Below are 26098 nucleotides of genomic sequence, written 5' to 3'. Positions count from 1 at the left end.
TAAAGTGGGTGTCTCCATACCCGTACACATCCATCCGCTCGATACAATTTGAAACTAGAATCGTCCGACCAGGCAACATGTTTTAAGTCATCAACAGTTCAATGTCGGTACTGAAGGGTCCACGCGAGGCGTAAAGCTTTGTGTAGGGCAATCCACAAGTGCACACGAGTGGGCCATCGGCTCCAGAAGCCTATATCGGTGAGGTTTCGTTGAATGGCTCGCACGCTGAGTTGTTGATGGCCCAGCATTGAAACCTGCAGCAACTTGCGGAAGTGTTGTACTTCTATCACGTTGAACGATTCTCTTCAGTAGTCGTTGATCCCGTCCTTGCAGGGTCTTTTTCCGGCCGCAGCGATGTCGGAGATTTGATGTTTTACCGTATTCCTGATATTCACGGTACACTCGTGTAATGGTCGTACGGGAAAATCTCCACTTCATCCCTACCTCGGCGATAGTGTGTTCCATCAGTCGTGCGCTGAGTATAACACCACGTTTAGACTTCCATAAATGTTGATAACCTTCTATTGTAGCAGCAGTAACCGATCTAACAAGTGCGCCAGACACTTGCCTTATATAGGCGTGGCCGATCTCAGCGCCGTATTCTGCCTGTTTATCTACCTCTGTATTTGAATATGCATGCCTATAACAGTTTCTTTGGCGCTTCAGTGTATTTTCGATAAATGGCAGCATCGGTCGTAAATATTGAAATCCTTTATCTTACAGATAGATTTAGGTCACTGTGTGCCCATCTTCAGTGTAAACTATTCGAACCCATATCATAGTAGCACAACGTTTTCTATGATGTGTAACAAGAACTGTGATGATTACTTCCAACAGATGTCTTCACTTTTACTGCATACAATAATTTTTAAATTTACAGAAGAGCCTATCTTGTAACCTTAGCATTACCGATCCAACTTACAGTGAGCTTGTAGCTATAACTACCACCCTGTAACTATCCCCGTTTCCTTCCTACACATACAAGGTGCTCGTGTCACACCCCCACGCTCAAGGCATTCCGATGCTCACTCCAGAGAGCTCCAGTGAAGCCTAAATACTTCCCAGGTAGCAGAGGGATATCGAAATTGAGCAGCGAGCGGTCGAAAAATTTACCAAAGAATTCCCACGGAACAGATATGTAAAAATACGTAATCAGAATGAAGGAGGGCAAAATAAACAGACACCTTTCGCTGTCACTGAATGCATGTTCTTCTCCACCAGTCTCTGAGCGATCATTGCGGCAGGCGCTCCATGCAAAGGACCTTTGGAGTTGGGTGTCTCGCAAAGGCTATTGCTCATAACGTCACCTAATGCTTTACGTCTTCAATGGGCGGAACAACACGACATAATAGTGGCTAACTGGAAGTTTGTTGTATGGTCCGACGAGACGCAATTCTTTTCTCTTTTCAAATGATGCAAGGCGTTTGGTGCAGCGGAGCCCTATGACTACTTTAACCCATAGCATGTAGAGGGTGTCTTTCAGACCTTAGGTGTTTGTGGAACATATTGCGAGTGTTTTTCGTACCAGAAGATGGGCCAACTTATTCAGGTTAATTCGAACATGGTTGAAATGGTTCAAATGGCTCTGAGCACTATGGGACTTAACATCTATGGTCATCAGTCCCCTAGAACTTAGAACTACTTAAACCTAAATTAACCTAAGGGCATCACACAACACCCAGTCATCACGAGGCAGAGAAAAATTCGAACATGAATCATAGAGTTTATTTCAACATAACCTAATGTATCCCTTCCTTACACATCCTCATGATGAGTATCCTGTGGACACTCCCGTCTTTCAAGGTATAATAATAATTCCGTTTAGCTCAATGACCTGATGCAGGTCTTTCAATTGGACACCACTTTTGCGACTTGTTTGTCCCTAACCCATCCCACTTATACGACCGCGGAAAGGGGACCTACACTTTAACGTGGAATCCGAACCATGTGTCGTTTCTGACGACTCCTCACATCGTTGAGAGGTGAGGGTTAGTTTGAGACTAAACTGGAAAATACGTAATCCGACCGGGATTCGATCCAGCAACCTCGCGGTTTTGAATGAAGAGCTTTACCGCTAGACAACCAGGCAAAACTTCTTTCAAGCTGACAACAGGCATGTTCACAGCGCTGCACCCTTACATTCGTGGTCTGGTGAACACTTATACACCCTACTGCTAAATCAAATCATTTTCATCCAATTAAAAAAGTGTGAGACTGCTTGGAACAGCTTTTGGAGCGTAGCAATTAACATTTGCGCACCTTTCTAACTTTATGTCATATAATCATAAAGGAGTAGCTTCAGTGAGATATGACGCACCTAAATAAACTTGAGGACCCTCTTCCTCTCCGAATCTAGGCGATTATCAAGGCTAGGGGCGGTGTTGCACGGTATTTACGTTATCTCTCATGAATGTGACTTACAATTTGTCTGGTGTTCTAATGTTGGCGTATACCAACAATTTCATCTAACTCTTTCAATGATTTTACTTCGAGGGCTCGATGTATGGTGATTTCCTCAACACACTATTTGGTGTGAAACGCCATTTGGTAGGCTATCTTTGGAAGCTGATTGACGCATTACAAAGTTGTCGCAGTAGAGACCACGCCTTTCCATGTAAATGCGTTAAATCTGTTGAAGAATTAGTACCTCCAATTTCTCCTCTCTCCGTCCGTTGGGTTCCGGTAAATTTCTTTACCGGTTTAAGGATGATCACGAGTTGCATATTCTTCAGTCATCATCTGCGGAAATCTATTCAAGTTTGTTGCGATTGTCATTGTTGTAAGTTACGTTTACCTGCTCAGTTATTTTCCCCGTGAATCTCTCGTAGTTTTTCCTGTAACTTTTCCACTTGCATTGGGAGGTAACCCTTGCCAATAGCTCTTTCATTATCTACTGTGTTATACCCAGTGGACTAAGTTGAAGCTCCATCAGCCTTTCCTAAGGGATCATAGCGTTGTTTGTATAATTATTAAAAATTTTATTAAATTTTCCTATGGGTGACTCTGGGCGTTTTAGAAATAAAGTCAAATCAAGATTTGGTATTGGCATTTGGCATTTCGATTTTGCATCGAATTCCATTTAAGATTTGTTTTAACAGTGTTAAAAACAAATGAAACTTGTAAGTTATTAATGATGTTTTGGTAGTGCGGTTTGCATATATTGAATGACTAGTTGGCTGCATACCTCTACATTGTGTTATCTCTCCCTTAGCCAGCAACATCTACGTCTACACTCCACAAGCCACTTACCAGTGTGTGGTGAAGTGTACTGTCACTTCCACTTCCAGAACTGAAACCAGCAGGCAGTCATATGGCCGTCCACCACTGACGTCAGTCATGGCAGTGAAATGGTGAGTATATGCCAACGACCTGCATGCAGTCTGCGCTATATGACGGGTCGATGGAGAGATGTGTTCCAGGAGCGAATAGTCGGCGGGAAGAGTAATTGTTTGAAAGCGTCCATGCGAGCTCGAATCTCTCTCATTTTCTCTTCACAAATTTCTCGCGAGGTACATAAGAGGTAGCAATTTATCGTTTAACTCCTCTAGGTATGTACGTATTCGGAATTGTAATAGTAAATCACACTGTGGCGCACAACGCCTCTCTAGTATTGCTTTCCACTGAAGTTTGGTGACCACATAGCAACATTACTTGTATTTAGGTTGGGTAATCAGTGTCCCAGAACTGCTACGAGGTAAAGTGTATCTGATGTACCGTTGAATGCTAACGGGCCCGGGGCTCAGGGAGGACAGCAGCGGCCTCTCCAAGTCAGCCCACGACAAAGGCCGGAGAGAGAGAAAATCCCAGAAGAAGGAGCTGGACAATGGTCGCTCTCTTAGCAGAATGTGGAACGACCAACAATGGCGGACTCGGAGACAATCTGAAAGACGTCGTCTTGCAGCTGTTCCATAATCTATAGTCTAATATTTAGTGAAAATCTAAATATATTGCTGATCTAAAAAAATGAAGCACATCCAATGGCACAACAACATTTCAATATCTTTAAAACTACAGTAGTTAATACTTCACAGCGAATAAACGTTTGTACAATCGACCTCCGAATTAACAACTTTTAATCGCTTCATCTAATTACAACAAACGATATCTCAGATAATAGCATTGCACTGTATCTAACATCTCTGAAAGCTGTGTAACTGTATCTGTTTTATTTATTGATTTCGACGTCTTTTATATCTTTTTCATAATGTAAATATTTGTCAGAAAAACGTATCCGCCACAATTACACAGAAAATTAATACAGCATCAATTCTCATATTTTCTCATGCCTGTGCATTTATTTAATGCACACTTTACTATTTTGCCATTAACTATATTTAAATGTTGATTACAATTGCTATTAAAAAACTGTACTAATTTAAAAGTGGTCAGTCACATGCGTTTATCGCACACCACAACTGAACACAGAACCGAAAGATGCATTTGTCAAGCAACCTAAATGAATGTTTAAACAATATCTAAGGACAATCTGTAGTCATTTAATGTGGGCACAATTGTGCAAGAATACTGGCTTATTTGTTTATGAACCATCTATACTCTAACGCCAGAGTACTGATCATGTGTTGTATTGGTGATGGTAAAGTGCTACAATGTGGTCAAATCAAAAAGGTCCTATCAAATGAGCGGAATAGCGCTAAAATCTTTTAAAAGATCGAGCTGAATCGAAAGTTACATAAAAATTCTGTTTTTATTTAGAAATTCAATTAATATTCCATAATTTCACAATCTTTGTTATATTTAGAAAATTTAAGATGGTAATATGACAGATTCTAAGATGTACATGGTGTTTCATTCACCATCATAAAGCTACTTACCCTATTGTTCTGACATGGAACTAGGGTATTCTATTTATTATGTTTTTCATGTATTTATTATGTTATGCATGACAAATTAGATGCTACTTAATGTAACAAGTTAATGAGGTAATGTGCCACATTAGTGGAGGTGTGTAACATTATGTGTATTTAGGCGAGTTAATGGACCACACAGAATTGTTACAAGGCAAGGTGTATTTGATGTACGGCTGAATACTAGCAGGCCCAGGGCTCTGGGCGGAGCACAGTGGCTGCCCCAGGCCAACATAAGGCGAAAACCGGATGTGAGTAAATCCCACAAATAGCTGGTCAATGACACTCACTTAGGTGAATATGGAACGATCTGAAATGGCGGACTCTGACAGTGAGACAAGCTGAAATATGGCAATTTACAGCTCTCTCAGAGTATATAATTATTTACAGTCAAGTATTGAACAGAAATCTCAACACATTGGCGATATTAGAAAAATGAGGCACATCTGGTGTCACAACAATATTTCAGTATCTTTGAAACTCCAGAAGTTAATGTTTCACAGTGAATGAACATTTTCACAATGAACCTCTAGCTAAAAGCTTTTAATCGCTTCATACGATTTCAACAGTCAGCCGCTGTGGCCGAGTGGTTCCAGGCACTTCAGTCGGGAACTGCGCTGCTGCTACGGTCACAGGTTGAATCCTGCCTCGAGCTTGGATGTGTGTGATGTCCTTAGGTTAGTTAGGTTTAAGTAGTTCGAAGTCTAGGGGACTGATAGCGCTTATAGACATTTGAACATTTGAACGATTTCAACAAATGATATCGCAGATGATAGCATTGCACTGTAGCTATTATCCCTGAAAGATATGTAGCTGTATCTATTTTATTTACCGAGTTACGACATCTTTTATAATTGTTTCATTACGAAAATTATTGTAAGAACATTGTATCCACCACAATTACACAGTAAATGAATATAGCATGAATACCTCATATTTTGTCTTACATATGTATTTATTTAACGAACAGTTTACTATTTTGCCAGTGACTTTATTGAAATGTTGACTGCAAGTGCTCTTAAAAAGTGTGCTGAATTAAAAGTGGTCAGTCGCATGTGTTAGCGAACACCACAGATGAACAGAGAACCAGAAGACACCTTTGTCAAGCAGGCCTAAGTCATAGTTTAAACATTATGTAAAAACTATATGTAGTTATATAATGTGAACAAACTTGTGCAAGAGTACTGGCTTATTTCTATGGCAGTGAAACAGGGGATGAAAGTTTTTATGGAAATATTTCAAATGGTTCAAATGGCTCTGAGCACTATGGGACTTAACATCTATGGTCATCAGTCCCCTAGAACTTAGAACTACTTAAACCTAACTAACCTAAGAACATCACACAACACCCAGCCATCACGAGCCAGAGAAAATCCCTGACCCCGCCGGGAATCGAACCCGGGAACCCGGGCGTGGGAAGCGAGAACGCTACCGCACAACCACGAGATGCGGGCTATGGAAATATTCCACTTGTAAATAATACACCTTACACTGAATTTGTGAAACAATTCTGGTTAAATCGGTATGTAACACGACATAGTTATGTGAAAATGTACGAACTGTTGACAGACAAAACGAATAAACAAGCCAGCATTTCGTGAATATAAACCACTAACACTCACATTAGGAACTGCACACAAGTAATTTTCCTAGCCCAAGCTACGAGATGCAGTTCTGAGGGAAGGAGAATTTTTCGACGGCAGCACCCGTCTCGTGCAGGCTGAAACCTTTACAGTGGGACATATAGCAGACACAATGAGACGCCAGAGCCACTGCACAGACTGCTGGCAGCAAAATCCCTCCTTGTCCCTGTTTTTAACGATGACCCTTTGGATAGCCATTCTACAGCCATTCTACAACTGAAGATGGCAGACAAACATCCGGAGAAACCCAACTCAGAACAATGGTGACTCACTGTAGCCACCTGCGCTAAAACTTGCATGAAAGTAAAAGCTGTTTATCTCAGTACTACATAGCAGATATTAAGCTCTATCCTATGAAAGAAACGACGCCTGTCATAGGCTACAAAAACTCTTAGGGGTAAAGTTATAAGAAGTACAAACGCTCTGATTGGTCAGATCGAAAACGTGTGGCCACCAGCTTTGATACAGAAAAATGTAGAGAGCTCTCTCTCTTGCAGCAAATTGTCGAGTGTTTGAGCCAGGCAACTCGCGCCGCGCTGAGATAATTGCGAGAGTCATTATGCGAACATGTGATCACAGGCTCATCTTAGCTCGTAGGAAGTTAAACTGCAAAGTCTCACCGAGCACTGACAGTTAATGCTTGCGAGCGATTTGAGGGCAACGACGTATGTGCTATGCCAGCCAAATAGCGTGTACCATGCCAGTTAACTTAGCTAGTGAACAACGTGGAGTCTTCGCTTCACCAAAGACATAGGAAATGTGTTAGATGGTGTTTAACAGTCGAGAGAGATTTATAATAGATTCTCTGCCGCCATTACACGTGCTAGCACTACCCCATCAGGTGATATTTAATTGATACTCAGAACTACGGTCGTCTCCGTCTCTCTTATTTTTTCGTACATTCATCCATGACCTGTGCTTAAACATCGTTATGATTGTAGGGCTTAAATGAAGAACAAACGCGAGATATCCGATTTAACGAAAAGAACTAATCAGCCACTGTACAGTGCTTTGACCATGAAGTTATTAAAATGTTCTTATTGTGTGCTTCTTTCTGAATGCTCTTTATCGACCTCATCCATTAATTGGTTATTTTAATTCCGCATTTTTTTGATATGTCTGTCCCCAATTGTATTTAACTTCTTTTGTATTTTATCGTTCCCCAGACATGGTCACCAACCATCTTACTATTAAAGAATCTTAGAATAGTTAGGAATTTCACTTCGCAGTTGGGAACACACAACATTAATAATTTACCATCATTTACACATTATAATTATGAAGTCATACTTAGAGAAAATTTGAACCTAACTAACGAAAATGTGGGATTTTTATTTTTTGCTGACATGTAGTTACGCCTGAACTCATATACTTATTTCTGTTAGCGATAATGTTTCCTTTTTCAGGGAGTGTAGTGAAACCGACGTCGAGATGATTGTCTGATTACATTACTGTCCATACTGTTGCATTCTTCTGAACTCTGCATGCATGCGATGTTATCTTCCTACCTTGCAGGTTTTAGGTTCAACACCAAATTTCTAATACTCTCACAGAGCGTCCTTGCACAATTGTGGTATGAAACTGGAAGATCAGAACCAGCATCACAAATGTTAGATAATGGCGACCCTGCCAGGATGGTAAAATACCATGGTAAGGTGGTCGACCATATATAGTTAGTAGGTGAGAAAATTATACTCTTAAAAATTTTTGTATTAAATTTTTGTGTTGTATCAACCAATGGTAAATGGTAGTCGATAGTGACATGTCAGTAGAGAGACAGAGACATGCAATGCACTGAAAGATGTACGCAGAATCCGCGTAGTATAGTTGTAACGCCATTGATAGTTTTAAGTTTTTTTCTGCAAGCTCACATGTGGCTGACAGCGTTGTTAAGTTGATTCTGTCCCAGATGGTAAGTGAAGGTCTACAGTCAAGCGAACTAGTAACAGTAGAGAAAGTGTGAAGGTACTAATTTTATGTAGCGAGTAAGGTCGCATGATCGCATAATTACGCGAAGTATGGCTCGTCAGTTAAAATTGCATGACAGGCAATAGCGAGATTAGCAGTGGCAGATCGAGGCCTTGACCGAATTGAGATTGTCACCCAGCAAGATAATGTACGGGAACCAGAGGACAGAACAACAGATGAAACAATGCCGGGAGAAATAGAACAGGGGGTGCAGCAGAAGCCGCCGAAAGTGGCAATCAACATAATGCTGGAGTGCAGGGAGATGGGGAACATCTTGAATACGTCTAGCCCATAGTGCATGTAACAAGACCTCCCTCACAACTGAGTGCAGGCAATACAATTCGAAATGCGTCACTGTATGGTTCACTGTTGTCAGTTGCGGACAGGCACGAGAATGTGGACGCAGAAAGAAGAGCGTTGGAAGAAGAGGTAGTACGACCCGTTAATTTGTTAGAAATTCTCCAGCAATTAACGCACACCGTAACAATACAAAACAGAGATATAAAACAATAGACGAAACAACTGCTCCAACAGATACGTGAGCAAAGTGCGGGAACGGCAAGACAACTTGAGATCAAACAAAAATTAGATCGCACAGAGGAAGAGGCAAAAGAATCCAGAAAGGTAATCGAAACTTTAATAATTGGTCACAGGAAATTAAGAATAGATTTTGGCAAGGTCCAAGTGGACTTGCAAACATTGCGTGACGATACACAGACCGAAATCAAAACATTATGTGATGAGAACAAAACATTACGTGATTATACTCATTGTGAAATTGCAAAGATAACCAACCAGGTTAATGCACTTACACGCCAAGCAGCGGTCACTGCACGACAAATAGTTGAAGATAGTGTGTTGAAAAAACGCATCACGAAAGCAGTTCTCAAGAGGTATGGTACTCGGATCGTGAGAATAGAAGCTAAAACTAAGAATCAATTCGAAAAACTCAGAGAAGAACTGTTGTGAACTATAAAAGAGCGAAGTGATCAAGAGCATACAAGTTCTGAATCCGTAACAACTTCCGAGTCAATGACGCCACCGGGAAGGCAAGAAGTTTCACAAGGAATGAAAAAAAGATTTCACTCAAATAAGACTCCAATCACAGGCGGAGAAGAAGTTACGCGATACCCGACAACCTGCGATGCCACGGGCTCGTTTCGAAACTTAACGAAGAGCAGACGGCGCCACAAAGACATCGGGTACCACAAGCATAGTTTTCGGAACAATTCGGACCACATGATGAAGCGGCAAGATTAGCCAGACAAGATACTGAGCCAATACGTAACAGGGAAATGCAAGGGCGTGAAGGTTATAGCGTAAAGCGTACCAACACTCGGGCAGAGCCGATGGAAGAAAGTCATTGCGTTCCATTACAACGATATCACGCAATACTAGGCGAAAGTTGCAGTGGGTAATATCCAATGGATTGACCACAACCTGAAAGATTGACACGTGAAATGATCGGGAATGGAAGTGACGAGGACTCTCGAATTTCGTACGGTACCATGACGAGGTACGACAACTATCATTCCCTCACTGCAAGGAAGTTTCAGCATTTCCGTGTAGGAAACTCACTGCATCCATGAACCAGTATTGATCAATTCAGAGTAGGACTACCAGAATTTTGGACATTAGCACACAAACTAGATTTTATATGTGCCGACATATCTGGAACAGTTGGAGAAACGATGCAAAACGTAGCAGCTACATGTCTATCTTATTAAGATATCAGAGATAAGTTTCTCTCACGCTGTCGGTCGAGCGAAGCGCAAAATAGTGTCAAGTATGAACTACTACAAAATCCATACTTCGAGAATTCCGGAGAGAAGAGCCCTGTAAAATTTTTCGAAGCAATGGCTAAGATAAACGAATGACTGGATGTGCCGCACAGCGATGGAGAATAAGATTAAATTGTGCACCATGAAGCTGTCACTAAAATACCAACAGTCATTGGCAGGTGCGGGGCCAATGACATGGAAGCTTTCAAAGGAATTTCAAGAGAATTAGAATTCATGTTCTTGGAAGATGGGAGAAGAAAAAAGGCGAAACTCGCTGAAGACGTGAATGAAAGACCGCTAAATGCGCCAGAGACCTCATGAAGGAATGTCAGCTATTACGAACGGCGGCATAACTTCGCGCCGAGATATGACAATCGATTCCAACAGGGCAATGGGTATGTATACGGAACACGAAACGGCAGTGGTTATCCACTTTGGAATGGCAATAACTGCTACAGGGGAAAAACGGCAATCGCAACGGGTATTGGAAGACAAACAGGCGGACAAATTTCCAACAACGAAACCCGTATCGAAAAGTCAAACAAAGGCAGGAAGGACCGAAAGAAGACGTGGGGATAAGGCCACCAAAGCACAATAAACGTTCGATTTGACGAGAGAGCGCCCAAGTCAACGAGTAAGGTGCCAAAAAAAATAACACACATTGAAGTCCCGTGCATTTTTTTAAGTATCTCTGGCACCAGTTGGATGTAATTTGTTTGTATTTCATCGATCCCTAGACATGGTCATCAACCATCTTACTATTAATGGGAATAGTTAGGAATTTCACTTCACAGTTGTGAGCACCCAATATTAATAATTTACCATCCTGTACGTATTATAATTATGAAGTCATACCTAGAGAAAATAAAAACCTGAATAATGATAATTAAGATTTTAATTTTTTCTAACATATACTTACGCCTGAACCCGTACACTAATTTCTGTTAGCGATAGCGTTTCCTTTACAGGGAGTATAGTGGAACCGACATTCTTACCCTACAAACCGTAGGTTCAACACAAAATTCCTAGAACACTCACAGAGTGTCCATGCCCGACTGTGGTACAAAGATAGATCAGAACCAGTCTCACACATGTTAGACACTGTGGAAGCATTATTGAAGCTAAATCTATGACAATTTGTATGTGGCTCCTCTGTTAGAAATAAAACATACACATGTCGCTGCTTTTGGAAATTAAACCTCTAGGGGGGGGGGGGGCAATAGGGGGTGAAATGTTTTATGAAAATATTTCATTGCAAAGGAAGTTTTAAATAAATCTTTGAGAACTGATGTATGGGTTCTCGGTTAGAGATGAAAAGATACGTGCTTTTGGAAATTCAACCCATAAGGGTGTTAAAAAAGGGTCAGACTGGTTCAGTGACCCATCATCGTCCAGCCCCTACTGTTAAGTTGGGAGATGGTGTGTATCTTACACTGTAGGTAACGTTTTAAGAAGCGATTGTCCGAAATTATACTCCTAAGGGAGTGAAATAGGGGATAAAAGCTTTTTGAAAGTATGTCGTTATTAAGGTAATTTTGAAGCAAGAAATACGAAAACTTGTATTTGGTTTCTCAGTCAGAAATTAAAAAAAATATGTGTTTCAGCATTTTTGGATATTCCACCAGTAAGGGGGTAAAATAGTGAGCGAAACCTTTTTTGAAAATAAATAATTACTAACGAAATATTAAACGATTTTTAAGGCTACATCTATGATAACTGGTATTTGACTTCTCGGTTAGAAATAGAAAAATACGTGTTTCACTGTTTCTAGAAATTCAGCCCGTAAGTAAGTGCAATAAAAGATGAAAATTTTTAAGAAAATATTTCGTTACATTAAAAAAAATTAAAGCTAAATTTATGACAATTTTTATTTCACTTCTCGGTTAGATATCAAGAAATATTTGCTAGGCTATGAAATATACTATGGAAATATCTCCGCAAGATCGCAAAAGGCATGATTACTAAGAACTTTAGATCCAAGTTACCAGAATCGCTTTTTAGTCAGAAGCACATTCGGAAAAAAAGTATGTTTATATGGTCTGAATTAACGTGAAAAGCCTAGAAGGTGTTGCAATTTGTGAACAACATAGAAATTCGGTTAAATAAAAACAAAAACAAAAAAATCTCTGCAGGTCATACAGTATGCGACGAAGCAGCGGGCGCTAACCTATTTATGACATAATAAGAATTTCATTACTGTTAACATCTACCTTCAACCAGCTTTCTACCCCTAGCACAATGTAGGCGTTATTACCGTTTACGTGCCCGACTAGTTGAGGGACCTTTCCATGATAACACATGGAGCCCACTAATACAAAATTAACAAAATTAACATTTTCTTACTCCAATCTGTCATGACGAACGCTATTCAGTTTCATTAATGGGAACTATATTCTTTTCTGACTGAAATCTGATGAGAGATTTCCCTATGTAAAAGTTCCACAAGCGCCTTGCCATACATAATCTGCTATGCTAGTATCTGATTCCTGCATTTAGTGCACGCCTGACATATTAGGGGAGGGGGGGGGGGGGATCCTACAGTTCTCCTCTCGACATCAGAGGTCGAGAAATCCGTATGTGTGACCGTCACAGAATAATCTGAGCCTTCCACTCGGCTCAAAACCAGAGAACAGCGTTCGGTTCTGGTAAAGATGCTGCAAAATGCTAGCTCTGTTTCCACCTCACACCTGTGGCTACCTATTTCCACCAAAGCAGCCAACAGCGAGGATGGGCCGGTCACTGCGGCCGAGCGGTTCTGGAAGTTTCAGCCCAGTACCGCGCGACTGCTACGGTCGCAGGTTGGAATCCTGCCTCGGGCATGGATGTGTGTGATGTCCTTAGGTTAGTTAGGTTTAAGTAGTTCTAAGTTCTAGGGGACTGATGACCTCAGATGTTAAGTCCCATAGAGCTCAGAGCCATTTGAACCATTTGAGGGAGGATGGTTTCTGCAAATGGACGGCAGGCATCACTCCTGCCGACATAAGCCGTAATTTGCCGCCAGATGCACCTAGTACTCTTAATCGCCAGCAGCAGAACCTCCTCTACATCTCGGACAAGACCCCCAAGCAAGAAAACAGAGTGGCATTGGCCTTGTCTACGCATCTGTCCACTATATTCCTTAGTAGTCCACCGTCAGCTTAACATTAGTGCTCCCACAGACCGGTAAATCCACTCTCTGCACTTGCCCGGGGCTTTCAGGAAGGTAGGCCGCAGTCCCAGTGGACGAGGCGTGCCTTACTGGCTCAGATGTACTTTTATCAGTGGGTAGTATCTGAAAGCTGTTTCAAAGGCGTAATGGCACAGTCATGCAGCCAGTACACAGTGTCGCTTTACGACCAGAAATTAGCGACCCTGTCACTGTTCATCATTCACCGTCATGTGGTTGCCGACCGGCCAGAACGAGCGCATAGGAAAACGCTGTGACATAAGGGATCCCAGGTTATGCTAAAAGTACCAGAGGTGGCAAAAATTCACCTCTGGTGCCTCATCGCAGTAGCAGCCTATAACGCAGTTTCCAAGTGTGTCCGGACAATGACCAATTCCTCCTGCATCAGTACCTACCAGGTGTAGTCCCTAGCAACGTTTTATCTATGTTCGTCTATACAACAAGGAATATAAAACATTTCTAAGAAGTTACTAGATGCAATATAAGTATTGCCAAGCAATTTGTAGTTATCGTTTAGCTGCAAAGTCATCTTACAACACACAATGGCTCGAAATATATGAGAATGTTTGGCAAATTTAATTGATACTGATAAATAAAGGTAATTACACAGGCACGAAACCACAAATACGAAACTGAACCCCGTGTAGAAGCAGAAACTGTTGGTGCTGATGATGATGGCTTGTGTGATCCATTCCGCGATTGTGACTGTACTATCTCTTAAAGTGCTATATGCAGCTGTTGCAAAATTCATACTGAATCAGGTCACAGAAATAGTCCTGTGAAACTGCACTAGAAAGTCAGCTCTAACAATGCAGATGCACTAAAAATACGAAAGCGCTTAGAAACGTGAATCGACATTACTAAACACATTTAAATACAAAGATGCCGTTCGCTTCTTCACAGAAATATGAACCAATTTCTATCGATAGCTTTGTTCGAAATGCTTAGCAATGGTTAAGTCTTGATGCAATTCAGGGCCTGCTTGTTATGCGAACCATTTTACTGCATTACAGAGGGTGTGTGAACTCACCGCTACTCTGAAGGCAAGACGTCCAGGAATGACTGTAACTCTTTGAAATTGTAAGGTTTTGGCAGTCGGTCAGCAGGAGAAAAGTAAAACTACGCGAGATGCATGCCTCCTTTGTTCGGAACAAATCCAAGGTAATGGACAGGAGTCTATGTATATTACAGATATCTATGTATATTACAAAGGTGGATCATCAGCTCCTAAAGCACTGGTTCTGTTTCAACCAAACCAGATACACGTATCACTTACTATTTGGGAAGAGCCACTATGGGGTAAGAACGTTCTACCTCTCAGTGCAGTAGGGCTGGGGGTGAAAAAATGAGGATAGTTCACAACGGGAAAATAACCTGACTATATTCAGCGAGTATTTGAGAGGAAGAGCACAAAGTTACTTGGAACAGAATTTACACACCATTAGTAACCTTTACTGTATTTTTATCGCTAACCCTCCACCCCTCCCCTCCCCCCCCACCCGACCATATGATGATAGGAGAAAAGATTAGAAAGGATGAACGATTATCGCTTGCTAGATTTTCGCGGTTCATGCAGTACAACTGCTGCATCAGTCATGAGCTTTCAGTTTATTACCTCTGTACTAACTTTATTTGCAACACTTTTTTCAGACAGTATTCACATGTACCATTGAGTACAATAGTAAAAATACGTTATTGTATGACACGTAGTTCAGGAAAAAATACTTCGTACATAGACAGATGCGTGAAAAATTGCTGGAGCATGAATGACGTTTTAATTTATTACGTCTTTACTACTAATACTATTCACAACACACCTCGCAGACCGTATCCATATATATCAGTACTTATACCCGCAAAACTATGTCACTGTACGAAGCATACGAGTGATTCATGAGATATGACGCCATAAACATTGAGCTACCTGAAAACGAAACTGCAGGGTGAAATTCGACAGAGACACAAGTGAATTATGTGTAAAAATACTTGTGAAAAATTGTTAAACGTATGTGGAATATACGTGACATTTGAATATACGAGCAAAGCCTCAGATAAAAATCTTATCCTAAATCTGTGGATCGATTTCAACAAAACTTGGTACACATATTACTTGATATCATGAAAGAAATACTGTAAAGGTAAAACCAGCAATCTCCTGTGGGTGGGGGGGGGGGGGGTGAAAATATAGACAGAGAAAGAGGAGGAGGAGATGGGAAAACAGAGAGGGGAAGGAGGAGATGGACGCAGATAGGAAGTAAGAGGAGATGGAGAGAGAGAGGGGAGGAAAATGGACAGAAAGGAGAAAGGAGGAGATGGAAAAATAGAGAGGGAAATGAAGATGTACAGAGAAAAGAAGGAGGAAGAGATGGATCAAGAAGGGAAGAATAAGAGACAGAAGGAAAGAGAAAATGAGATGGACAGAAGAATGGTGAGGAAGAAATATACAGAGAAAGCAAAGAGGAGGAAATAGACACAGAGGGCAGGAAAGAGATGGACAGAGAAAGGGGAGAGGGGGATATGGGCATAGAGAGGTTAGAGGAGATAGGAACTGAGGGGAGGAGGAGATGAACAAGGAGAGGAGGAGGAGGAGACCGACTGAGAGAGAGGTATGAGGAGCTAGACTGAGAGAGGGGGAGGGTGAAATGGAGAGAGGGAATGGGAGGAATAGACAGAGTAAGTGGTGGCAGGTGGACCTGAGGAAGTGACAGACATTGAGAGGGAATGGTGGAGATGGATAATGAGAAGGGGAGGAGGAAATTGAAAGTGGGAGGGGAGGACAAAATGAACAGAGAGCTGGAGGCGGTGTTGAACAGACAAACGGTTCAAATGGCTCTGAGCACTATGGGACTCAACTGCTGTGGTCATAAGTCCCCTAGAACTTAGAACTACTTAAACCTAACTAACCTAAGGACAGCACACAACACCCAGCCATCACGAGGCAGAGGAAATACCTGACCCCGCCGGGAATCGAACCCGGGAACCCGAGCGTGGGAAGCGAGAACGCTACCGCACGACCACGAGATGCGGGCTACAGACAAACGGAGAGCTGGAGATGGATAGAGACAGGGGTGGGAGTGAGAGATGGAGAGGATGAGATGGAGTGAGATGGCGGAAGAGGTCATAGACTTACAAGGGAATGGTCCAGTCCGACACGCCGAAACACATCCTGAATTTATTTATAAAGGAAGAACACACAGAAAAAAGACGCTTTCTGTATTTCAGCTGCTAAGGCGCAATGCAGGTATTTGATAAAAAATAATGAAAATTGCAAAATTCGTAGGTTTCCAGGTGACTGGAGACATGCACACCCCTACCAGAGCTGTAGAGGGCTGTACATTGCAACACGGCATGTTGATAGTGCATCAGTAACCAGATAACACAACTCAGTGCGAATGTAATTTGTAAAGCGAATTTCAGTTTTCGTTGATAATTTCTCTGAAAAGTAAAATGTCCGCAGTTACTGCTCAGTCAAATTTGCAACTTGTTTAATATCCATAATAATTATCAATTGCTTCAACGGTAGCGTAATTGCCAACAATGGAGATAAAACTGAATTAAGATTCACTGTGTTTAACGATTGATGTTAAACGGACTACAAACGTAGTTGTGCTTCATAAAAACCTGGCTGATTTCATATGATTCAGATTCCAACCGTAAAAACCAATGTGACTCTCCATGAAGAAATTTTTCGACTGCAGAAAATATTTTTACGTAAATTGTCAGAAAATATAATTTCTGACAACTCTATACCATTTGAGTTTTACCAGGAGACAGTATTCTTACATTTTAGTCATTTGTGTATTATCAGTTTGCACTGGCACAGTTTACGAACTGCTTTAAGTGTGCTGGGTATGCAGTACAATAAGCAGGGCACCGGCCATGACCATTTCTTACTCAACAGCAATTCTGTCTAAATGAGAGTAATACTTACTGTGACGTGCCTAAGGCTTTAATTTTGCTTTCATCAGGTGTGCCAGGTCTAAGGAAAATGTTTAGCTATTTTTCTCATTCAAATAATACTTCGCTTTATTGTGACGACTATGGGGCATAAACAAGGAGCTGTTTCGCTGTTACAAAACGATGTATGTGCGGGAAATATTTCATTTCAATAAATTAAAGTCACGATTGATGGAAGTCGTCTGTAATGCAACATGAATCACTGCCTTGATCTATTTTCCTCTGCTAGGCACCTTTGAAAGAATTACACATACAGAAATCTAGCTTTCGATACGAACTGCCTCTTATTCAAAACGTTAATGATAATTGACATTTTTTGTATGTTTACATGCTTCAGATCCGCTATTTCACTCTCGACATTAGCACTACGCGGCACTATGCTTTCTTGTCATAGCTGATCGTACGCTAAGCTAGAAGGACTGTACCAGTCAGTTTCCTAAGCTGGTTTTCGTACGACAAAAAGGAGTAACTCCAACAATTTGTAAAAACTGCCTACCTTGCGTCTTAGCAGGTAAAATTTTGACAGCGGATTTGTTTCGTTGTGGGTTCGACATGTCGGACTAGACCTACACTTGTTAAAGGAGTGAGGGGACACGGACTTATTTCCTTATTTATTTACACGTCAAGTTCCGTAGGAGCAAATCTCCAAGGTCGTGGAACAACATAACATTAATAACAGATAAAGCCCCCAAAAAAAGTCAAGCCATAAGTTTAAGTACACGAAGTCAACAATATAACGTAAGAAGCAGCTTGATTTTTCAAGAAACTCCTCAAAAGAATAGGAGTGACCCATGAGGAAACCCTTCTGTTTAGATATGAAAGCGCGTGGATTACTGCTAAAGTTTTTGAATTCCTGTGGTAGATTACTGAAAATGGACGCAGTGGTATACTACACACCTTTCTGTACAAAAGTTAAGGAAGTCCGATTGCCGGCTTGTGTGGCCAAGCTGTTGTAGGTGCTTCAGTCTAGAACTGCGCGACCGCTACGGTCGCAGATTCAAAGCCTGCTTCGGGCATGGATGTGTGTGATGAACTTAGGTTAGTTAGGTTTAAGTAATTCTAAGCTCTAGGGAACTAATGACCTCAGATCTTAAGTCCCATAGTGCTCAAAGCCATTTGAACCATTTGAAGTCCGATCCAAATGGAGGTTGGATTTTTGCCGAGTGTTAACTGAGTGAAAGCTGCTTATTCTTGGGAATAAGCTTATATTTTTAACAAGAAACGACAGTAAAGAATATATACAGGGTGGTCCATTGATCGTGACTGGGACACATATCTCACGAAATAAGCATCAAACGAAAAGAACTAGAAAGAACGAAACTTGTCTAGCTTGTAGGGGGAAACCAGATGACGCTATTGTTGGCCTGCTAGATGGCGCCCCATAGGTCAGACGGATATCAACAGCGTTTTTTAAAAATAGGAACCCCCATTTTTATTACATATTCATGTAATACGTAAAGAAATATGAATGTTTTAGTTGGACCACTGTTTTCGCTTTGTCATAGATACCGCTGCAGTAGTCACAAACATATGGCTCACAATTTTAGACGAACAGTTGGTAACAGGTAGGTTATTTAAATCAAAATACAGAACGTAGGTACGTTTGAACATTTTATTTCGGTTGTTCCGATGTGATACGTGTACCTTCGTGAACTTATCATTTCTGAGAACGCATGCTGTTACAGCGTGATTAACTGTAAATACCACATTAATGCAATAAATACTCAAAATGATGGCCGTCAACCTCAATGCATTTGGCAATACGTGTAATGACATTCCTCTCAACAGCGAATAGTTGGCCTTCCGTAATGTTCGTATATGCATTGACAATGCGCTGACGCATGTTGTCAGGCGTTGTCGATGGATCACGATAGCAAATAGTATGCCGGTTTACGTTACCGCTATTGGTGGATAACACTTCGTCGCTAAATAGAACGCGTGCAAAAAATCTGTCATCGTCCCGTAATTTCTCTTGTATCCAGTGGTAGAGCTTTACATGACGTTCAAAGTCGTCGCCATGCAATTCCTGGTGCACAGAAATATGGTACGGATGCAATCGATGTTGATATGGCATTCTCAACACCCAAGTTTTTGAGATTCCCGATTCTCGCGCGATTTGTCTGCTACTGATGTGCGGATTAGCTGCGACAGCAGCTAAAACACCTACTTGGGCATCATCATTTGTTGCAAGTCGTGGTCGACGTTTCGCATGTGGCTGAACACTTCCTGTTTCCTTAAATAACGTAACTATCCGGCGAACGGTCCGGACGCTTGGATGATGTCGTCCAGGATACCGAGCAGCATACATAGCACACGTCCGTTGGGCATTTTATCACAATAGCCATACATCAACACGATATCGAACTTTTCCGCAATTGGTAAATGGTCCATTTTAACACGGGTAATGTATCACGAAGCAAATACCGTCTTCACTGGCGGAATGTTACGTGATACCACATACTTATCCGTTTGTGACTATAACAGTGCCATCTCTCACAAAGCGAATAGAGTGGTCCAACTAAGATATTCATATTTTTTTACGTACTACACGAATATGTAATAAAAATGGGGGTTCCCATTAAAAAAAAAAAACGCAGTTGATATCCGTTTGACCTATGACAGCGCCATCTATTAGTCCAACCATAGCGCCATCTGGTTTCCCCCTTCAAGGTAGACGAGTTTCTTTCTTTGTAGTTTTTTCGTTTCATGCTTATTTCGTGAGATATTTGGCCCGGTCACTATCAATGGACCACACTGTATATTGAGAGGCCAATGTCAAAATACCCAAAACGGGGTTCGACAAGAGGTTCGCGAACTTATACCAATTACTGCTCAAACCGCCCGTTTCTTAGCCAAAAATGAACCTTTTAGAAAGGGAAGAGTTTCTCCAAAATATAATACCATACGGCATAAGCGAATGAAAATAAGCAAACTAGACTAATTTTCGTGTCGAACTATCGCTTACTTCAGATACCGTTAGAATAGTAAAAGTGGTAGCATTAAGTCTTTGAAAAAGATCCTGAACGTGGGCTTTCCACCACAGTTTACTATCTGTCTCAGCACCTAGAAATCTGAACTGTTCAGTTTCACTAAAAATATGCCCATACTATGGAATTGAAACGTCGGGTCTTGCTGAATTTTTGTGAGAAAGTGTAAAAATTGAGTTTTACTGTGATTTTGCGTTAGTTTATTTTCTAGAAACCATGAACTTATGTCATGAACTGCAGTATTTGAAACCGAGCCAATGTTGCACACAACATCCTTTACTACCAAACTAGTGTCATCAGAAAACGCAAATATTTTAGAGTTACCTGTAATACTAGAGGGCATATCATTTATGTAAGTAAGGAACGGCAGTGGCCCAAACACTCATTCCTGGGGCTCCCCTCATCTAATTGAGCCCCACTCAGACCCCCATCTCAACACTGTGAATAATGATACATTGCTGTCTGTTGATAAAAGTAAGAGGTGAATCAGTTGTGAGCTACTACACGTATTCGGTAATGGTCCAATTTCTGGAGTAATATTTTGTGATCAACACAAATCAAAATACATGCCTATCGTTCGATACTTTTTGTTTACACCACCCAGTGCCTCACAGAGAAAAGTGAATAAGGCATTTTCAGTTGTTAAACGACTTCTAAAGCCGAAATGTAAATTTGATAGCAAATTGTGTGACATAAAATGATCAGTTATCCTTATATACACAGGCTTTTCAATAACTTAAGCAAACACTGATGGCATAGAAATAGGTCTAAAATTTTCTACAATATCCCTTTCTCCCTTTTTATAAAGCGGCTTTGCTACTGAGTACTTAAATCGTTCAGGAAACTGACCATTCTTAACGGAAAAATTACAAATATGGCTAAGTACATGGCTAACATATGTAGCACAGTATTTTAATATTCTGCTAGGCACTCCACCATGTCAATGAGAGTCTTCCGCGATTTGATTATTGACTCAATCTCCACCTTGTGTGTATCACAGAGGAATATTTCAGACTTCAATCTCGGAAAGGCATTTGCCAAAAGAGTTATATGATTCACTGACGAAACTAAATTATTATTCAGTTCACCAGCAATGCTCAGAAAATGATTGTTAAATACTGCACATATATCTGATTTATCAGCAAGACAAATATTTTTACTACGAACTGACTTTATGTCATCGATCTTGTGCTGCAGACCAGGCACTTCCTTCACAACTGAGCAAATGGTTTTAAGTTTATCCTGTGAATTAGCTATTCTATTTGCCTTCCTTATCACATTTTTAAGCACCTTCCAATAATGTTTGTAATGGGCTGCTGAAGCTTGAGTGTGATTATTTCTAACATTTTGATGTGATTCCCGCTTTGTTCTACATGATATCGTTATCCCACTAGTCAGCCTTTTACTGACAGTACCCCGTTAAGAACGTTCTAATGTAAAACAACTCTCAAAGAGCATGAGACATGTGTTAAGGAAAGCATTATATATATATATATATATATATATATATATATATCATCTTTGTTATCGGCACTATAAACATAATGCGGCTCTTGTTCCTTGACGAGTTTTAAAAAACTCTCTATTGCCATTGGATTAACTTTCCTACATAGGTTGTATTTATATGTGACATTTGTTTGAGTACCAAAACCTTTTAGTGTTAAAATTTGTGCATCATGGTCTGAAAGGCCATTCACACTTTCAATAATAGAGTGCTCATCTAGTAATGAAGAATGAACAAAAATATTGTCTATGGCTGAGTCACTGTTCCCTTGCATCCTAGTTGAAAAAAAAAAAAAAACACAATTTGTATCAGAAAATATGAATTTAGGAGATCTAGCAGCATCATATACAAAATTAATATTGAAGTCACCACATATAATGTTCCGGTACTTCCTACAAAGTGAATCAAGAACCCTCTTTAGCTTGAACAGAAATGTTCTGAAGTCAGAGGTAGGGGACGTACAAATAACAAAAATTAGAAGTTTAGTTTCACTAAGTTGAAGTGCCCCTGCACAACACTGAAATATCTATTCAGTGCAGTTCCGTGATACGTCTATGGACTCAAATGGAATACTGCTTTTTACGTACATAGCCACTCCCCCACCCAGCAAAGGAACTCCTTGAAAAACAACCAGCTAATCTGTATTTTGGTAAAGGAAGCTTCTGAATTGTCAAATTATTTAAGTGGTGCTCCGATATACCAGTAATTTCACAGTCGTCAGACAGAGGGGGGAGAAGATATAGACTGTGGAGGAGGTTATGGGAAGTGGAAGAAGGAGCACATGTATAGAGTGGAGAGGAGGACATGGACAGAGACAGGGGATTAGGAAATGGACAAAGAAAGGGAAGAGTAGAAGATGGACAGGGGAATGTGTTTGAAGGATATGGTCAGGGAAGGGGAGAGGATGGGATGGAGAGAGGGGGAGTAAGAGATATACAGAAAAAGTCCGAGGAAGAGATGGCCATAGAAAGGAAAGCGAAGAAAATGGGCAGGGAGAGGGGTGGAGTAAATCAGTAGAGAGAGGGGGCAGGACGAGATGGACAGACAGTGTGGCAGGTGGAGAGAGACAGAGAGAGAGAGGAAGAATGAGGTGGATCGAGAGACAGGGTAGGAGCTGATGGAGAGAGAGGTGTTGATGTGGGCATAGAGGGGGAGGAGGAGAGGGGCAGAGGTTGAAGGAACAAGTGGGTATACAGGGAAGGAGCTGACATAGAGAGAAAAGGAAGTGGAGCAGATAGGCAGAGACAGGGGGTGTAGGAGATGGATAGAGAAAGGGGGAGGTGGAGATGGACAGAGAGAAGGGGAGGTGGAAATTGGCAGTAAAAGAGAAGAGGTGGATTGGATAGAGAGATGGAAGAGGAGGAAGCAGACAGAGGAAGGAAACAGAAGAAGATGGATACAGAGGCAGGAGAGGAAGAAATGGACTGAGAAGTAATGAGGAGAATGTGGACAGAGAGAGGAGTGAGGAGGAGGTGGACAGTGACAGGGGGGAGGATTATATGGGCAGGTGTGAAAGAGGAGAAGGAGGAGGAATTGGACAGAGAGATGGAGGATTGATGGACAGAAAGAGGGGGGAGAAGATGGACAAAGAGAGTTACGACTAGGAGAAGGCGTTAGAGCGTTTCAGAACGAGACAGAAAAGGCCAGAGGAGAGGGACTTTGAAGGGAGAAGGTAATGGATAGTGGTGGAACGAGCAGATAATGCGGGAACAAGCAGATGTACAGAGAGAGTGGGGAGGTGCAAAATGGGCTGAAACAGTGGTAGCAACAGATAGACAAAGTGAGAGGCAGGAGGAGGTGGACAAAGATTAAGGGAGTGAAGGAGGTGAGCAGAAAGATGGAAGGAGGAGATGGACAGAGGGAAGGTAGGATGAAATAGTTAGGGGGTGAAAGAGTTGAAGAACTAATAGAGGTCTGGAATAAATACACACCCTGACCGTGTCAAGTAATCAGGTAGTAAGCCCATTAATTTTATCATCTTACACTTTGGCTCTGTTGTTTGCAATTAGGAAAAGAGGACATGCAACTTTCGCATATGTACTTTCCATGTAGCCTTAGTAGGTATGATATCTGTTTGTTAGTAGTAAATGATCTAAAGAAAATAGCGATACCATAAATTAGGATGCCCAGACAGGTTTTCAATGCCTTGCGATTCTTTCTTTTCATAAATCACTGACATTCCTTTGGGGTAATAAATGAAACAGCATTCTTGAACTACACCTCGTTACTCCTGTTCTTTAAAATAATCACGCGTTTCAAATCGTTCGGCAATAAAAAGTATAGTTCCACAGAGTTCTAAGCAAATTTCATCTAACTCTTCCTGTGGTACTTTAATATTTCCACAAACATCTCGTGTACTGCCAACAAAGGATCGCTTGCAGTAGATCTGATAGAGAAGGAAGTAAAAATAATGTATGAGGGTATACTGAAAAGTAACTTTTTATGTGAAAACTCTAACAAATTTTCAAATAAAACAGATTTTATTAACATTCTATATGTTTATTGTTCATTTATACGCGTTTATTTCTAAATATTGTCACCCTGGCAATGAACAAATTTCTCACAATGAGGTTACAGATTGATGATAACGTAAATGTAGAATGTTCGACTTTGTTTACGGAGTCACAACTTCACCTCTGCTATCACTGATTCAACAAGGTGAAGTCCTCGTAGGTGTTCTTTAAGCTTTGGAAATAGATGAAAATTGAATGGGGCCAAGTCGGTACTGTACGGAGGATGATCGATGACGGTGAACCAAATGTGTCGGATTGTTGTGGATGTGGCAGCGCTCGTATGTGGTCAGACTTTGTTACTGTGAAGGAGAGGCACGTTTTCTGCAGTTAGAAACTCGATTACAGCCTTCTGTTCCTCAGGCACCTACACACCGCCATGTTAGACGCTACAATCTGTAGCCCTCTTGCGGCAGAGTGTAACAGCTTGCGTCAGCGAAGCGGGAAAGTAGATCAAGTAATGGTCATGGCATGTAATACCTCAACCGATATTGAGAACAGGCTAAAAAATTCGGAGACGCTACTTTCCAGCACGCCCTCGGAAGTGATCCACGTTTGAGCCATATCTGAGCTGCTTATGTGCGATGTTGATAGCAGCTTTCCTGTAGGAACAAAGACAGGGACATAAAGGGACTCTTTCACAATATAATGAGGATATACGGATTGTCATGGCGGGCTCGTACCTCAGTGTTTTGGAGGTAGAGGCAGTGAATAACGTGTGGGGGTGTATATCCCCCTGTGGACCAGTCGCGTATGCTATTCTGTAGCATGCCTCAGACATTCGCCGGTTAGATAAATTAGGTTCGAGTACTGAGGACGATTGTATGCGTGACGAGAAGCAGGGCCCTGTACCATTTAGTTCTGACTTACAGGTGGACAGGATTGCCGGTCAGATCAGTCAATCTGATCCTCAGTTAGACAATAAGAAGCTGTGTTTCCAGTTAAATCTTTGCCAGTTGATTGAATAATGCCCCGCATCTCTGACAGAGCTGATGACATAGGTGTGCAGTCCGCCGCAGGAGACTTCGTGGATTAATGAAAAAAGCGTAGTAAGGTCAAGGCCTTTTGCGGACTGATCTCCCTTTCGCGTGCATTACAATAAACTAAGACCCAAATTGCGCCTTATTATATTCGGGAAGCAACAGACCAATAATGGATTCATGGTGGTATAATAAATTTCCCCGTATTTGCAACTTACCAGTGATGCAAATGTCACACATGTCATGTCGAACTGTTAATGGGAAGCATCTGCCCGTTGTAGAGAAGGCTCTGATTTATCCTAGCAATCTGAAACTGCCTTGGCCTATGGAATATACTATAGTAAAGTGATTGTGCACGGACGTATACAGGGTGGTCCATTGCTCGTGACCGGGCCAAATATCTCACGAAATAAGCGTCAAACGAAAAGAACTACAAAGAACGAAACTAGATGCATATTGAATTATGTAGACAGTATTATTATATTTAAACTTCGGCTAGGTGGGAAGTATACACACCAAGGCCTTGGCACAGTGGTAACCATGGTTCCGGTTAGATCAGCAAAGTTAAGCATTATTGGGCTTGGCTAGCACTTGGATGGGTGAATATCTGGGTCTGCCGAGCACTGTTGGCAAGCAATGCGCACTCAGCCCTTGAGAGGTCAATTGAAGAACTACTTGACTGAGAACTAGCGACTCGGGTTCCGAAGGTGACAAGGCTGGAACAGTGGTGTGCTGAC

Source organism: Schistocerca americana, chromosome X, assembly GCF_021461395.2.
Source record: "Schistocerca americana isolate TAMUIC-IGC-003095 chromosome X, iqSchAmer2.1, whole genome shotgun sequence".
Lineage (NCBI taxonomy): Eukaryota > Metazoa > Arthropoda > Insecta > Orthoptera > Acrididae > Schistocerca > Schistocerca americana.
The sequence above is the reverse complement of the archived record's forward strand: the minus strand, read 5'-3'. Positions refer to the sequence as shown.